Source organism: Panthera tigris, chromosome B2 (assembly GCF_018350195.1).
Source record: "Panthera tigris isolate Pti1 chromosome B2, P.tigris_Pti1_mat1.1, whole genome shotgun sequence".
Taxonomy (NCBI): Eukaryota; Metazoa; Chordata; class Mammalia; order Carnivora; family Felidae; genus Panthera; species Panthera tigris.
Window position 1 is genome coordinate 140,616,251 of NC_056664.1, and position 17,579 is coordinate 140,633,829.

Consider the following 17,579-nt stretch of genomic DNA (forward strand, 5'->3'; position numbering starts at 1 on the left):
ACTTATCTCTTAGAATCGTGTTCTATAACGGCCCCCGGTTGAATAATAGAAGTCTGTCTTCATCACGGTAAATGCACGTTGCTGTTAAAGGTACCTTCCTTTCAATTTTTCCTTCTTGGGGAGAGTATCTTTCCTATCTCCCTTCATGCTATCGGTTGGATTGTTCCTGTTAATGACAGGCCAGAAATCTTCTTGAAAGCCGTTCTAGTTCACGAGCCACCGATATTTTCTTATCAAAGAGTGATGCATACAATTGCCTCTAACGACATTCCTCTGTCTTGTGAGGATCAAATAGAATCCCATGTGTTCAAGCATTTTGTAAATTGTCAAGGATTCTGGAAATAAAAGGCGTCCTTATTTTTAGTCCCATGTATGTCCCAGTCGGAGAAAAACCCTTTGCCACTGCCAAAAGTGAAATATATTTCCATCTATGCATCTCATTTTGCCAGTATTTCATACACAGGCACATATGTTTCATTCACATTTACTAGGAAGATATGTAATATCAACCCTTATGTCATTAATGCTTATTGTGTTTATTGTATTTATTTTTATGACTTACTCTGTCCTGTTCTGATTATAAACCACAAAGGGGCTAAAAACAGGTTCTACCACGCGTATAATGAAGGAGTTACTACACAAGCTAGCGAAACCTTTTTTGACCAAATACGGTGTTTACATTGATTTTAGTTTTTCAGCAAGTTATAACTAAGGGCCTATTATGGTCTCAGGTGCTGGATTTCCTGTGTTGAAGAAAAGGGACTTAGCCCTTGGCTCACGGGAGCTTAGAGTTCCACGACCCTCAATTTTCTAAGTCAGTGAGAATTTTACCAAAGCATCTTTCCATTGCCATGTTTGGGGTTGATATTCTCTCTGACTGTATTTCTTCTACTTTCTGCCTTAACAAGTAAAATATGGAGCCACTTTTCTATTTCCCGCCTATGAAGTCTGCCTATGAGGCTCATTCAGGTCACTCACCCCTCTGAATAGCAGCTGCTACTGTACGTGTGGATAGAGAGAGCCTAAGAGATCGGCCTGCATCTGTGCTGAGCCTGGACTGTCCAGGTCTTGGGATTTAGAGGGAAGGGACTATTTCCCAGAAGTAGGCTCAGCAACTGAAGCCCCACAAATGAGTCAGAGGCAAGTAGGCTTGTCTTGGGGGACAAAGCGCATGCCTAAGGGGTCATGGTAAGAGAGGTCTGCAGTTGTGGTGGTCTCCTTGTGAGTTGCTGTAGGATCTCTAAGTAATTAACATGGTGTTCCAGAATCCAGGGCGGAGAAGGGAGTTCGGAACTTAGCAGGAAGGCTAGCAGCACCAAGAAATGTGTCCATGAATAACAGCGTCCTGACCGTTGGCGGAACTGAAGACACAAAGACGGTATCGGGTAAATGCAAGGCACAACCCAATCAAGATAGCAAGGGCGTGATAAAGAGACCACAGTTAGGAGCTCAGTTAGGAGGACAGAGTCAGTGGGATTCTGGTGCTGAGTCTGCAAGGAGGGTTTCGAGGTACAAAGTCCGTAAATAGAGCCTGATTCAGGTCAGGATGAAGGCTGGGTCTGCAGGTGGAAGTCAGCTCACAGGGGCGGAGGGCTGGAGGGGAGGGAAGGAAGAAGACAAGGCCCTTTCCTTTAGTGGTGTGACTTGTTCATTCACACGAGAGCCTCCATCCCAGGGGACAGGGTCTGAAACCCCACCTGCGCTCTGCTCGGCAAGCCATGTGCCCTGCACGGGTCCCAACTGCCTCTGGAAAGGGCCACCTTTTCTGGTTCACAAGATGGGACCACCTGGGCCAGTACTGGATTTGGAAACGTGGTATCCAGAGGTTAGGAGCCAATTTAAAACATTCCAACTGATGGGAACGTACCTTGTATTAAGACAGACACAAAAATGTGAGAAACATTCCAGAGTATCTAGGGCTAGTGTCTCAGGAACAACTTTGTGGTGCTCAAATGCTCATAGATGCAAAGTGCCTTTGGAATTCAGAGAATGAGTCAGAAAAGTGTTGCTTCTGAAGAGTTCTTGGGCACTTAAACTACTTGAATTTCCATTAAAAAATACATCTGTGGCCTTTGGACATTTTTTTTTTTTTTTGTAATTTTGGCTCACCAACTATTGTTCTCTCTGTACTACAAAAGAAGCATCTATGGTGACTTCTCACTGGGAAAATACTTCCATTTTGGTAACGTATTTTATTGAGATTTGCCCCCTTTGATTTATTCTTGTGTGTAGAAGTAATAACCTCTTAGAATGTGGTTATATAGAATGATAAAATATTTCACCACGTAGTAAATTACATGCCATTTAAAAGAGAATCTCTTATTTAGATCAACGGTACAGGGCCCAATGCCCTTTTTAAAACATTCAAAGCATTTGATGGATTCATTGCTGAGCACACGATAAATAAATAACAACCTCAAATTCCAGACAATGAAAATGTGCTAGGGGATACATCAAAGCTACCACCATTACCAATGCCATTTTCAAGGTGATAGAGAGAGACTAGACTAGCTCTCTGGAAGCCAGGAGCTAATTCCCAACCCTGCCAGTAAAGGTCACCATTGTCTCCACATGTCTTAATATGGGCTTCGTTTGCCTCCCCCATGATATGAAGGGAGGGTTGCATAGATCAGCACTCTTCAAAGTATCTTTCACAGCATGCCAGTTCCAGAAGCTGTCAGGTGTTACCTAGAAGGGAAAAAGGTTTTGTGATTGAATAAGTCTGGCAAACAAAATATAACAGGTTTCTTTGCTTGGAGGCTTCTCAGTCTTCAAGAGGACACAGTAAGCAGTGATTCTCTAAGGTATTTGGCCGAAGAACCCTCCGTTTAGGAATATCTCGTGTACCTTAGACTATAGTTTGAGAAACACTGACCTAGTCAGTCACTAGGATTGTTTCTACTCCGTCCCCCCCCTCCCCCCGCCAAACTCTGATTGTCACTCCGTTTGGAGAAATGAGGTTATTCTGCGTAGAGAGAAGAAAGCAATACCTCTCCTTCTTGCAGCTCAGGATCAGATCTAAAATTTAATGTCTCCACTCTCCAGTTATTCTGAACCTATTGGGTGGTCAGAAGAGTGAAGACCAGATTTCACTCAGGGGTCGAAACTTTCATTCTACTCAGGCCAAAAATAATGTCTCACTTTCCCACATCAAATTTAGAGCTATTCTTCGCATTATAAGAGAGAAGAAAGAGAGCTATTTGTTGGGGAGGGGGGAAGCCAAAATGGTCATGAATAATCTACTTCATTCCAGTCAACTACGAAGAAAAATGCAGTCCCCAAAGCACATTCTGAATTGGTATAGTTGAGAAACCAAAATAGACTGACTTACAGTAGAATTAGATTTACTATTTCAAGCCCTGCTATATATTTATCCTTATTTGGTTGCTTTTCTCGGAGTTGCATGACTTTAGGGAAATGGGAGTGACCTTTCGAGGTCACGGAGCAGATCATCTCATGTCCAGGAAGGATTTCGCTCAAATTCTCTTAATTACTGATCCAGCAGGAGGTCCATCTTGACTCCTGATTGTAGAGCAACCAGTTGACTTAGGCACATCCTATCTTACACGTAGTTCCTCTTAAAGGAGCTCAGCGTGCTGTAGTTCTGGGAGCAGTAGGTGTGGGAGGAACATCCTCAGCCTTTTCGGAGAATGGCTATAGGCAATCCCACCGGCAGAGGTTTCTGGGTTTCATGTCACATGATCCAGGTGCCCTGGCCAAAGCACACTGGACCAGGGTCACCATCAGACCCAAAGACAGTCACCTGTACACCAACACTCTGCCCAGTAGGAGCCTTACTTACTGGCAGGTGCACCCAATCTCCAGCACAAGTTTTGGCTACTCCCTCTCTCCCGAAAGCTTACTATTCTCTCCCTGCCTGTCCCGAAGCTGACACCCTTCAAGGTGTCCTACTCAGCCCCCCTTCCTCTGGCTACCATACAGTCACTGGATGGATCTTTCATGGCTTTGTCACTACCCCTGAGGCCCCTTTGCTAGAACTGGGAAAATGCACCCAGTTTCGCGTGAAATTATGTCACACAAGTAGACCATTGAATACTTGTACACATGTGCCACATGCTTTCCCACTCACACACCCTCTGGAAGCCAAGGCCCACACAGTTGTCATGAGCTGAGCAAATGTCTATGCTTCCCTTTTTTCCTTGCGGTGGGTTCTAATGCCCCCTCACCCCTGCCCGTTATGTGGGTCACTCCCAGAGCCATACTTTGGTCCAGGTCCTGGCTTCTCCCCGTCTGCCCTGCTCCACTGTGGCACTGTGCTCATAACTGACCACAGCGCTGGGGGGTCAACCAGAACTCTGGGCACTACTGTCCTCTTATTTCCAAAGATTTTGACCAAATTCTTCATTTCATAACTTTATTAATAAGGCTGGTTGTTTTTGAAACAGGTTGGGCACTTACATCCAAAGAGCATCAATTTATGTCTCACCTGGAAGGAAACACCTGAGGTCATGCTGCCAAATCTCTCTCCTCAGCCTTGGCCACGTCAACATGTTTGTAGGCAACTTGAACCTAGACCCTAGAAGTCACGCCTATTACACTTTACAGATGGTACAAGATAGGAAACTTAATTATTCGATGAGTGAGATGAATGACAAAAATGTCTTCACATGGCTTAGGCAGACAACAAAGGTAAAAAAAACAACTAAGATGAGCTTCAACAAGGACACATCAAATTTGCAGAAAACAACCAAGTGCAGGACGGGAGAGGGTTGGCCTAAAAGACATCCTGTGAACAAAGACACGGACCATTTAGTTGGCCTGTGTGAGGTCTGCCCGCTCAATATCCTCAGAGAGCAGGGCAGGTGTAGGGGACAGTGATCGGGAGGTGGGAAATCTTAACCATGTTGTCCAAGAAAAAAAGAGCTGAGGGTATGTGCTAAAGAAAGAGGTCAAGTTTCTCAGGAAGCATAGGGAAAAGATAGACTAGGTAGATTGTATTTCAAATGAAAACCTTTGGAAAATTTGAAGTGTCCCCCCCAAATGGAATTAGGAACTTGAATTATATTGTTTTCTATCACGGGCTTTCTGAGCCTCAGTTGGATTAATATCTAACGGAGATGATGTAGAAGAAATTCCTACCCTAGTGACAAGTTAAAAATTCCAAGAAGGCTTATGACGCAGCTCTGTTAACTCAGTTCTGCTGTCTCTGAAACTTGGTTTTGTCAGCAGAGCCAAAGCAGAGTTATCTTTCTGGGAAGAATCACATTAATCAGGATCCAAATGCCAATTTAATACTGTGTAATGAAAAATATTGTAAGAACCGTAACAGGAAGCCAGGTAGCAATCAGAAAGCTGTGTGTGACAGCCCTCTTTCAGGGTCTGGTGGATTAAGTAGACAAATAACAAGTAAGGTAAAGCTTCTGGAATAAATTAAGGGCTCCATCAGTGGGTCAGCTGTAAAATCAATCTTAAAAAAATCATTACCTTTCCCATATATCAGCTATGACTGATTAGAATACAAAATAGAGAAAAAAGATCCCACGATGTGATAATCAATAAAACTATACTGACATATGAAAGTAGGCTTGATGATTAGTTCCCAAAACTTAAGTGGACAGTTGTTAATTCTTCTCAACTTACACATTTAATGCAATTCCTGTTGAAATCAAGATAGAATTATTAAGAAAACTTGACAGAATGATTTAAAATTCATCTGAATGCTAAATACTCAAAACAAGTCGAGAAATTCTTGTAAAAGCCTTGTGGGGGAGTGGGAATTGCCCTGTCATTTTTACATGCATGATGTGATGTTACTTGAAGTAGTGGCCCTAGCCAGGAATAGATGACTACACCAACAAAACCAAACGGTAAGTTCCAAATGGACTTAAGTATATCTAATAGTTTCATAAATAAACAACATATTTCAAATTAGTGGAGAGAGTCCAAAAAATGATCTGGGGACAACTAACCGATTATTTGGAAATAAATATCTTCGATTTCTGTCTCGCATTATAATGAAAACATAAAAGTGATGTAAGAAAATATAGATAACTATCTACTGGAATACATCCTTGAGTTGAGGAACAACTTTCTAAGCATGAACCAAAGATATAAATACAGCTCTCCCTCAATTTACAGTGGGGTTATGTCCTGGTAAACTCATTGTAAGTCGAAAATATCTTAAGTTGAAATGCATTTTTTAAGTTTATTTATTTATTTTGAGAGAAAGAGAGAGAGAGAGAGAGAGAGAGAGGATGCCAGGAAGGGGCAGAGAGAGAGAGAGAAAGAAAGAATCTCAGGCAGGCTCTGTACTGTCAGTGCAGAGCCCAATGCGGAGCTCGATCCCACAAACCATGAGATCGTGATCTGAGCCGAAATCAAGAGTCTGATGCTCAACCGACTGAGCCACCCAGGCGCCCCCAAAATGCATTGAATATACCTAACCTACCAAACGTCACAGCTTAGCCTGACCTACCTTAAACGTGCTCAGAACACTTACATTAGCTTACCATTGGGCAAATCATCACACACAAAGCCTGTTTCATAATAATGTGTTAAGTGTCTCATGTAACTTCTTGAACACTGTACTGAAAGGGAAAACCAGAATGGGTGTGGAATGGTTGTCACTATGTCCCACGTCTCATGCTGACTGGGAGCTGAGGCCGCTGCCCAGCATCATGAGAGAGTTCATCTGCAAATTACTAGCCCGGGAAAAGACCCAGCTTAAAAATTCGAAATATGTTTTCTACTGAACATCTACCACTTTCAGACCATCATAAAGTTGAAAAATCTTTGAGTTGAACCATGGTAAGTTGGGACGGTCTGTGTAGACCAACTTGACTATATAAATCTGAAAACCACTGTAAGGCAGACAGTGTAAATTTGCTCACACAATCCCATCTTGACTTCACCTTTGCCTGCCCCTCACTTGCTACGGGGAGTGGCTATGTGACCAGTTCTGGCCAATGGGCATAAACAGGAGTCAGCTGATGTCGACTTTTCCCCCACCCTTCCCCCTTCTGCCTAGAACACAGATCTGATGGCTACCGCTGCAGCAGTCTATTTGTGACTGTCAGACGACAAGCAGGAGGTGGCCAAGAGAGGACAGGAGTTGTCGCCAAATTAATTCCAAAGTCAAATTCATTCCTAACTGAGTCTGAGCTTAAGGCAAAACACTGCATTTCAATAAAAGGCAAATGAAAAACTGGGGGAAAATATTTGCATATATATCACAAAAGTTAATATGCCTATTAATATAAAGACTTCTATAGAGATAGGCATGTCAATTAAAAAAATGGGCCATGGTCAGAGTGGCTAAAATGAACAAATCAGGGGATTATAGATGCTGGAGAGGATGTGGAGAAATGGGAGCCCTCCTGCACTGTTGGTGGGAATGCAAACTGGTGCAGCCACTCTGGAAAACAGTGTGGAGGTGCCTCAAAAAATTAAAAATAGATTACCCTATGACCCAGCAATAGCACTGCTAGCAATTTACCCAAGGGATACAGGAGTGCTGATGCAGAGGGGCACTTGTACCCCAATGTTTATAGCAGCACTTTCAACAATAGCCAAATCATGGAAGGAGCCTAAATATCCATCAACTGACACATGAATAAAGATGTGGTTTATATATACAATGGAATACTACTCGACAATGAGAAAGAATGAAATCTGGCCATTTGTAGCAACGTGGATGGAACTGGAGAGTGTTATGCTAAGTGAAATAAGTCAGGCAGAGTAAGACAGATATCATATGTTTTCACTCATATGTGGATCCTGAGAAACTTAACAGAAGACCATGGGGGAGGGAAGGGGAAAAAAGTTACAGAGAGGGAAGGAGGCAAACCATAAGAGACTCTTAAAAACTGAGAATAAACTGAGGATTGATGGGGGGTGGGAGGGAGGGAAGGGTGGGTGAGGAGGGCACCTGCTGGGATGAGCACTGGGTGTTGTATGGAAACCAATGTGACAATAAATTATATTTAATACAAAAAAAAGAAAAAAAGAAAATAAAATATTTACTGAGTCAAAAAAATGGGCCATGGATATGAATAGGAAGATACAAAAAGAATCAAATGCCTAATAAATTCATGAAAGATTTTTCAGCTTCACTACTATCGGAAAAATATAAATTAAAATAACGACAGTGATTTATCACGTATAAAAATTGGCAAACACTGGAACAATTATGATATTTTCTGAAAAGCAATTTGGCAAAATATATCAAAAGTCTTGGAATGCCCATGTCCTTTGGGAAGAGAGAAGTGCAGAGAAATGGTTAATGAGGTGAAGATATTTGCTGCCATTCTGTCTCCTATAGTGCTGTTGATAATTTAAAAATGATGGAGGGGCTCCTGGGTGGCTCATTCCGTTAAGCATCTGACTCTGGACTTTGGCTCAGGTCATGTTCTCATGGTTTGTGAGGTTGAGCCCCGTGTCTGGCTCTGTGTTGACAGTGTGGAGACTGCTTGGGATTCTCTCTCTCTCCACCCCTACTCTCTTCCCCTCCCCTGATCATGCTCACTCTCTCTCTTACAAAATAAGTAAATAAACTTAAAAAAAATAAAAATGATGGAAATGGCAGAAATGTGCAATAATAGAGCTCTGGTTAAGTAAATTATAGGATTGCACACCTAAAAAAGTATGCATCCATTAACCTGCTGTGGAGGTATATTTGTCAACATACAAAGATGTTCATGATTTATTTTTAAGTGAAGTTGAAAAACACCTCAGGAAAACATTTCTATTTTTGTTAATACGTATGTGTATTTATGTGTGTGAAAAATGGCACGGGAGAAAATAAATCAAAGTATTAACGTCATCCCTGGGCTTGGTCCACCTTTTCTGATTATTTTTGTAATAAGCATATTGAAATAAGAAATAGGAAAATTATGACCATAAAAATATTTCTTGATAAGCACGGAGTTGAAACGGGGGGGGGGGGGTTAGAAGAATTGATCATTTAATGGTATCCGGCTGAGAAAAGCTGAGGTGTTTGTCTCACTAGAAGGATATTAGAACATTCTGAGTTATTTGAGCTTGTTTCTCTGCTAATTCACTGAGCATAGTTGGTCCTGTTTCTATGATCCTCTGTTTCCTGGCCTCTTCTGACCGATGTATTTTTGCTGTAGGTAGTTTAATATATTCAGTCCAGCTAAAAACAAGCCTTATGGTTCTCAGGGTCCTTCAACTTGTAAGGTGACTCTACGTTTCTCTGTTCTGATCCAAGACATGTGATTTAAAGTTGAACTCTCTGTGAGGCACCTGGGTGGCTCCCCCACCTCGGTTCAGGTCGTGATCTCACCGTTTGTGGGTTTGAGCCCCGTGTCGGGCTCTGTGCTGACAGCTCAGAGCCTGGAGCCTGCTTCGGAGTCTGTGTCTCCCTCCCTCTCTCCCTGCCTCTCCCCCTGCTTGCGCTCCGTCTCTGTCTCTGTGTCTCTCTCTCAAAAATAAATAAACATTAAAAAAAAAATAAAGTTGAACTCTATGAGGCTAATCTTATTTCCCTGATTTTCAAGATTTGGGGTGGGGGAAAGGTGAGGGCGTACCTCATGGTAGCCCCTAAATATTGGCCTACGGGTAAGTGTTGGATTCCTCTTGAAAGACAATTAGTGCTTTGCCTTCAAGGGAGAGAGCGCTGAGAAGGCAGAAGCAATGACAGCAGGATCTTCTGACAGCTTGACTCTGAACTCCTGTGCTGACTTCTAACTTCTCATTTTTCATATTTCTTAATACACCAGCCATGTATTGTACAAGCAAGGATTGTCTTCCTTTTACTGTATTTCTCCACTTCCCTTCCAAGTACTACTGAAAGTGGCTATTTCCCTAAGGCAATTATCATCATGACCTTGCAAAAGCTACACGTGCCAGTTGGAAATGCTGTAGAATTTCTTTTTTAATGATGGCAAATATTTTACTAAACTAAGAGCATGACTGAGAGGGAAGTAGGCTGCATGGAAAAATATTGAAATGTATTATAATTACGTCTATCAACCAGGGTCCCAGCAGGAGATAAGAAACCTCTTAGGTAGCTGAACAGAAGATTTTTAATGAAGGGACTCTGTGAAGAGGGTTACGGGACCACTAAGAGAGGTTGAGGTTCCCAGAGACTGTGACAGTAGGAGGCTGTTATAGACCCTGGGCATGGGGGGAAATGGGTGGGATTTGGAGGCAGGCAGAAAACACTCTCCCTGAAGGGAGGTGCGGTCGTAGAAGCATGTTGCCACTCCCAGACCCAGGCACCAAAAGCACTAAAAGAACAGGGAAAACTGCCCTGCTTCCTGCCCTGCCCTCCAACGTCCTCTGATACCACCCTGTTGGCCACATCCAACAGAAGGCAGCTGAAAGGGGCTCCATGTAAGTTCTTGGAAGCACGAAGAAGGCAGAAAGGGTGAGGAATGTATCTGAGTCCAAGAGTGGAGAACGACCAGCTCATTCCCTGAAGGAACGTTTTGTTCTTTGAAAAGAGATAACACATGAAGGACAGTTTGGGCAACGCTTAGCTATGGTTCCTCAAGGTCCATCTAAGTATGGTTTCAGGAATGTATCATTTTGAAGAGGTTAAAACACACACACACACACACACACACACCAAACAAACAAAAAAACCCAACTCAAGCTCAGTGGAGTCTCAGAGAAATATATTGTTAAGGACTGAATGTGTTCCCTCAAAATTTGTATGTTGAAACCCTAACCCCCACAATGAGGGTATTTGGAGGTGAAGCCTTGGGGAGGTAATTATGTTTCAATGACGTCACGAGGGTGGGGCCCTCAGGATGGGATTAGTGCCCTTATAAGAGCAGGGCAGAAGCCTTCTAGCTCTGAGAGCAGACTGTTGGACCCTGCAGCAGGTGCTGCCACAAAGCGGCCCCACCATGCAAATGCCCAGGGTGCAGAGGGCAGCTGGTGGGGTCCTCAGCCACAGGGATGCTGTGTGGCTCTTGGAGATGGCTGGGCATCTGGCAGTGTGCTTACATATTTGCTGGTTTCTCTCACGGGGATGACGGGAGGAACCTGGCGGGTCTCGTTCCTCACTGTATCTGGACTCCTTGGTACACAGTAAGTGCTCAATGATGTTTGTGAAGTGAATACATGGCTGGCACCTGAGAGAGTCAATGTTTGTAACTTACATTCTCTAACCTGGTCACTTCGTGGTGACTTTCATCCACAGGAGGTCTCCCTGGTTTTAGATCAGGGGTTTACAGGTGTATTTGAACAGAGAGAAAGGTGCACTGGAGAAGGCTCTGCCAAGGCACCACAAAGGGACACACAGCAGGGTTGGCATCACCAGCACGGTCACAGAACCAGGTGGCGTAGACAGGTGTGCAGAACCAGTTACATACTGGTGAAATGTCTCTAAGAGTTGTGGCCTGGTCACTGGGGAAGATGAAAATAATTAAAATTCAAACAGGCTGCGGGGGATTAGAGAAAGCTAACTGAAATCTTAATGGGGATGCAAGTTTCCATTGTGCCCCATCAGGCAGTAATGTTGAAAGAAGTTTTGGAAGATTATGCCATCCCCTGAAACCAGGTGGCAAGGGCTTTAAGATTAACACCCTGGGCAAGATAAGGACTTGGAGTCCCTTGTTGTCTGACTACAAGAAAGGCTTACAGGTCCATAGTTGATGCAGGTAGGACTGCCCGGGACAAATGCAGCCTTCTCGAGGACTTAGCTGCCTGGCCAGTGGTGATTCCAACACCTTGAGAAAACAGCTCAAGTTGTTTTGGGGTGATGAAATTGTTCCTTCAACGGGTGAACTATATTTCTAGCCCTAGGATTGTCTAGAATTAGGTGTTGAAGTAAATCAAACCATAATATTCATACTTTTGTGTAGTTTAGGAATGCATTTGAAATCATTGAGAAAATCTGGATGTACTTGGATCTCATTGTAATAAAAGAATTAGGTATATTGGAACACAGACAGGGGATTCCAATTTAAAATGTGTAATTAAGCAATTGATTTTAGACTTATGATTTATATAAAGCACAAAAATTTGATTAAATTTATAAACAGTGAATGTTTAAGCAAACGGGAGAGTCACAGCATTTATAGGTTTAATTTATTAGATTGATTACAGTTGTATAAGTACTTGGAAAGGCTTTGCTGCTTAGGGTAGACATTTGAAGCAGTTCAAAAGAAAATTGAACCCGTTAAATGTGTAACTGCAGTCTAGCATATTTGAGGGGATTTAATTAACCAAGGTGTAGACGGCAGTGATTGTGTCAGGGAATTTAGTCTGTTCAACTTGACATAATCGGTCACTAATGAAAGAAAAAGTGAAATTATTCTTGTTTTACTAGATGTATAAGTTGACTAAGAGTTGTCATCTGAGCTTAGAGGCCCAAGGAAAACTCAGTTTGAACATCTGGCATGACTTTCTCCTTTCCAGTCCCCTAAAGCCTTTGCACAAGAGGCTCAGGGGTCCCTGTGGCTTTGTGAGATCGGGGAAGGGGCTGCCCACACTGTGGTGGGGACGATCACCGAGAAGTGCTTCTGCCTCTTTAGAAGGGACCAGAACTCACCCTACTTAAAGGATCAAAAGGAGATCTGGCTCTGCCACTCGGGCAGGTGCACTGCCAGAAAGCCACACACATTCTTCCTTAAAAAAAGAAGGCCTCGGAGTCAGGGGCCAGCGTGGGATAAAACCAGACCACACTTGACGGAGCCCAAGAGGCCACCCACTGAGCTGACCCCCAAAGTCTGTCTGACTTTAAATCAGCCTTTAGTTCCTGAGACTCATGAGTGAGTTCTTTCACAAGATTTTTATTCAGAATGGAAGACCTATTTCAGACAGAGGAAATGATATTATCAAAGACTCAGAAATATGTTTGGGCTTCTTCTGGGAAAGCTCCCTTATTCTCCCAGGTTAAGAAAGACGCCTCTTTTCCCTATTCCCAAAGTACAGCTGCCCAGACTTCATGCATCCCTTCCCTGCGCTGTCTCGGGATCGCTGGTTGTTAGGTTTCTTTTCCTTTCTAGACCAAGAGCTCCTCGAAGTCAGGAACTACATCTTTGTTTGTTGTCCCAGGTCCTAGTCCAAGCCCGGGTGCTCAGCAGAGACTGAGTAGATGCCTGCTGTATGACTAAAGGGATAGTCCAGGTGTGGGAGATTATGGACTTGTACGTGCAAAGACGTGGGGGATTGACCCTCGGTATCTATTTCAGTCTCCTTCAAATGGCCTTCCTGCATTGCAGAGGCTAAAAAGCCAAAGATACATTCCCAGACTCCCATGCAACCAGTTTTATGAATGTGGCTTGTATTTTGCCAAATTGATGTACTCCTCTGAAGTGCTAGGAAAGAGGGAAGCCATATTTCCCACCTGAGTTATCACTGTTGGTAAGCAAGGTTGTGGATAGACTGGGTCTATTCCCAAGGGTCCATTTACTAGTGCTATGACTTTTGAGTACCTTTGTGGGGTGGATGGGTGGCTCCTGGATATCTGGACTGCAGCTGGGATGGGTGTTTTTGACCTCAACTCTTCTGGTTGCAGCCTCTTGCACTCCACCTGCCTGACAGTGGCAGAGGTAGACGTCCACCGGCGATCCACCTGAGTGACCTTGCTCTGGGAGTCATTCCTGGAGGTGAGCCTGTAGAAGGCTTCTTCAGCCTCCCAATAATTCTGTAAGCCCTGGTTTCCCTGTATTAAATGTCTTTCCGCTCAAGAAAACGTCAGTGGTTTCTGTCTCCTGCCTCTGACCTCTGGCCGACATGATGGAAAGGAGAGAGGGACCAAGTTGAAGGAAAATTCAAAGGAAGGCTCAATAAGACTTGATGATACGATGTGGAAGATGAGGGAGATAAGGCAATGAGAGGAGCCAGGAAGGGGAGTTGGCAGTGAGAAGTGCCACAAACCCAGATATGTGGGGTAGGTGGGTTGTTCAGATTTAGACTGCACTCACCATGCTAATGGATCACATAAGTACAGGTGTCTGTGGAAGGATCAGGGAATGAAACTCAGTAAAAATCTAGAACCAAAAGTGTGTATGAAGGGTAGATGGTCTCCCTGAAAAAGACATTGTAAACAATATAACTGAGGAACATTTCTTATTTGTTTTTACACTTTTAAAATAGAAGCATAATACACAGTAAAGGGCACACATCTTACGAACTCAGTTCAATGAATTTTTACAGAGTAGACACAAATGAGTAGATCAAAATATAAAACATTGCTGGCACCCAGAAACCCCCTTCGTGTTTCCTTCAGCCAAAAACCCTTCCAAAGGTAACCATTGTTCTGATTACTGTCACTGCAGATTTTTCCTAGTTTTTGAACTTTCTAGAAATGAACTCGTATACATTCTTTTGTGTTGTGTCTGTTTTTTAAAACTTAATATGGTATTTATGAAATTCGTTTGTGCTGAGCATTTACCAATAGTTTGTTCATTTTCACTGCTGTATAGTATTCCATCACATGCCTATTCCACAATTTATTTATGTATTCTGTTCTTGATGGATATTTATGTTATTTATAGTTTGAGGCTATTACAAATAGTGCTACAGTGAACTTCCTTCTTGTACATGTCTTTTGATGCATTTCTGTTGGGTATATACCTAGGAGTGGAATTGGGAAATAGTGTATGTGTCTAATAGATTCTGCAAAATTATTTTCCAAAGTGGTTTTTTTCAGTTGGCTTTTGCTACATAATAAACCACCTGAAAATGTAGTAGCCTAAAACAATAACCTTTGTTCCCTGGATCAATGTAGTGGACTGGACTCATGTGGGATGGTTCTTTTCTGCTCTGTGCATGACAGCTGCATTCAGTCCTGCATTAGCAGTCAGCTGGCGGCTGTGGCCTCGTTTACTTGCTTGGCCATTGGTTGGTTGTCGGCAGGAGCAACGGGGCTAACTTAGTGATGGGGCACGCATAATCCAGCAAGCTGGTCTGGGTTCATTCACACGGTGATGGTGGCAGTTTGCCAGGAGTAGCAAAAGAGAGCAAACTCCAACATACTAGCTCTTTTCAAGCCTTTACTGGTGTCACATTTGCTAATGTCCCATTGGCCAAGGCATGTCACATGACCAATCCCAGATTCCAGAAACGGAGAAATAAGACCTTTTAGAGGGAGAAACTGAAAAGTCAGTTGTAAATTGTACGTGTCAGTTGCAATCACATACACAGATGGGTATAATTTGTGGCTGTTTTTAAATCTGCCAAAGTATTGCCCTGGTTTACACTCCTACGGTCAGTGATGGGAGATGGGTTCATGTCCTCACCAGTACTGGGGATTGTTAGTCCTTTTCATTTTAACCATTCTGCTGGGTGAGTGGTGGAATTTTCTTTTCTTTTCTTTTCTTTTCTTTTCTTTTCTTTTCTTTTCTTTTCTTTCTTTTCTCTTTTCTTTTCTTTTCTTTTTAATTTTTATTTTCTTGGTGATTACTGATACCAAATACCTTTCTTGTGCTGATTGTTCATTTGGATGCACTTTTTTTTTTGGAAAAGCCTATTCAAGCCTTTGTCTATTTCAAATTAGATTATCTGCCATGTCAACTTTTGTAGGATGCACACACACACACATATACATACATATTCGTTGTTTATATATTCTTATATCTTATCACTTGCCTTCTCATTTATTTTTTTATTATTTTAATGGTGACTTTTGATAAACAGAAATTATAAATTTTAATAAAGTTCAGTTGTCCACCTTCTTTTTATATCTAGTGCCTTTTTGTGTCCTGTTTAAGAACTCTTTGCCTACCCCAGGTGATGAAGATATTGCCCTAGGTTATTGTACAGAAGCGATATCATTTTACCATTCCCATTTAGGTCTATGATCCACCTGGAATTGATTTTGTGGTGTAGGTAGGGGATTGAGGTTAATTTTGTCCCATCTTGATACACCAACACTTATTGAGAAGACCACCCATTCTTCTTAACTCTGTTACATTGCAGTGACCTATTTTATTTCCTTTCACCCATACCACATTTATTTAACTTTCCAATGAATCTTGAGATCTGGTAGTGTAAGTCTTCCAACTTTCTTTTCTTCATCAAGTTTGTTTTTGCTTTTTTTTTTGTCCCTCACATTTCCAGATAACTTTAAAAAATAATTTGTCAATTGCCAATTTGTCAGCCACCTACAGGCATTTTTATTTATTTTTTTATTTTTTAATTTTTTATAAATTTTTTTTAACGTTTATTTATTTTTGAGATAGAGAGAGACAGAGCATGAATGGGGGAGGGTCAGAGAGAGGGAGACACAGAATCTGAAACGGGCTCCAGGCTCTGAGCTGTCAGCACAGAGCCCGACGCGGGGCTCGAACTAACGGATCGTGAGATCGTGACCTGAGCCGAAGTCGGCCGCTTAACCGACTGAGCCACCCAGGCGCCCCCCTACAGGCATTTTTAAAATGGAGATTGCACCGAGTCTATTCATTGGATTGAGTATAATTTACCATTAAAATATTGGGTCTTCTAATCCATGAACTTAGTGTTTAATAAACTTTCACTTATTACAGTCTATTTAAAATTGTCTCAGGAATGTTTTGTAGTGTTCAGCAAAGAGAGCTCATGCACGTTCTATTTGTTTTATTCTTGTTTATTTGACAATTTTTGCTATAATTGTAAATGGCATTTTTTTTTTAACTTTCATTTTCAGGTTTTTTTGGCTAACACACAGAAACACAGTGTTTACCTCCAAGGTGTCTTATTGTTGCCTCTTTTCTTCTATTTACTATAAGATTTTCCCCCATTAGCTCTGGTTTTCAGCAATCTTACTATGACATGCCTTGGTGTGGTTTACTTTTGTATTTATCTTGCTTCCAGGTCATAGAAATTCTTGACTCTGTGACTTGATGTCTCCGGTCAGTTTGGGGAGATAGTTTGCCTCGTTCTTTCTCTTTTCTGGGAACTTTAATTACACATGCATTAGACTGTTCCAGCATGTATCATGTATCTCTTTTCTCTATTTTCATGCTTCATTTCTCTGTGCTTTGATTTGACCTATCTTCCAGTTTGCTAACTCTCTCTTCTGCTTATAATCTATTATTACATCCAATTTTTGGTTCTCAATTCAGTTACTGTACATTTCAGTTCTAGAATTGCCATTTAGTGCTTTAAAAAAAAAGACTGAAGTTCTTGGTGAAATCCTCCATATATATAACTATTTCTATGACCATTTCAATCCCAGTTATTTTAAAGTCAGAGTCTGAGAACCTCAATATCTGGATTCCATGTGTTTCTCTATTGTCATGGCTTTTTTTCACCTCTTAAATCTTAGTCATTGGTCGTATTTTCTGGTTGTCCGATAACTTGGATTGAATGATGGGAATTGTGTATAGAAAATTATAAAGATTCTAGATAATGTGTACCTTCCTATAGGGAGGATTTAATTTGATTTTGGCAAGCAGATCGTTCATTGTGACCCAATCAGGAATTGAGCTGATTGGAGTTGAGTTTCAGTCTTTGAAAGGGTTCTTCTGTCCCTGAATTATCACATCTATTCCTAGGGTAAGGTCCTTCAGAGTCCCAACTGAATGTTTGGAGTGCATGCCAGGACTACTCTTTTTTGGAGAGTCTTGAACTCCAAGTTTTGTCTTCCAAGCATCGTAGATCACTAAGCTCTCTGATGACCATTCCCATCGGAGAAATTGTCTGCCGTATGGTTGCTTGGT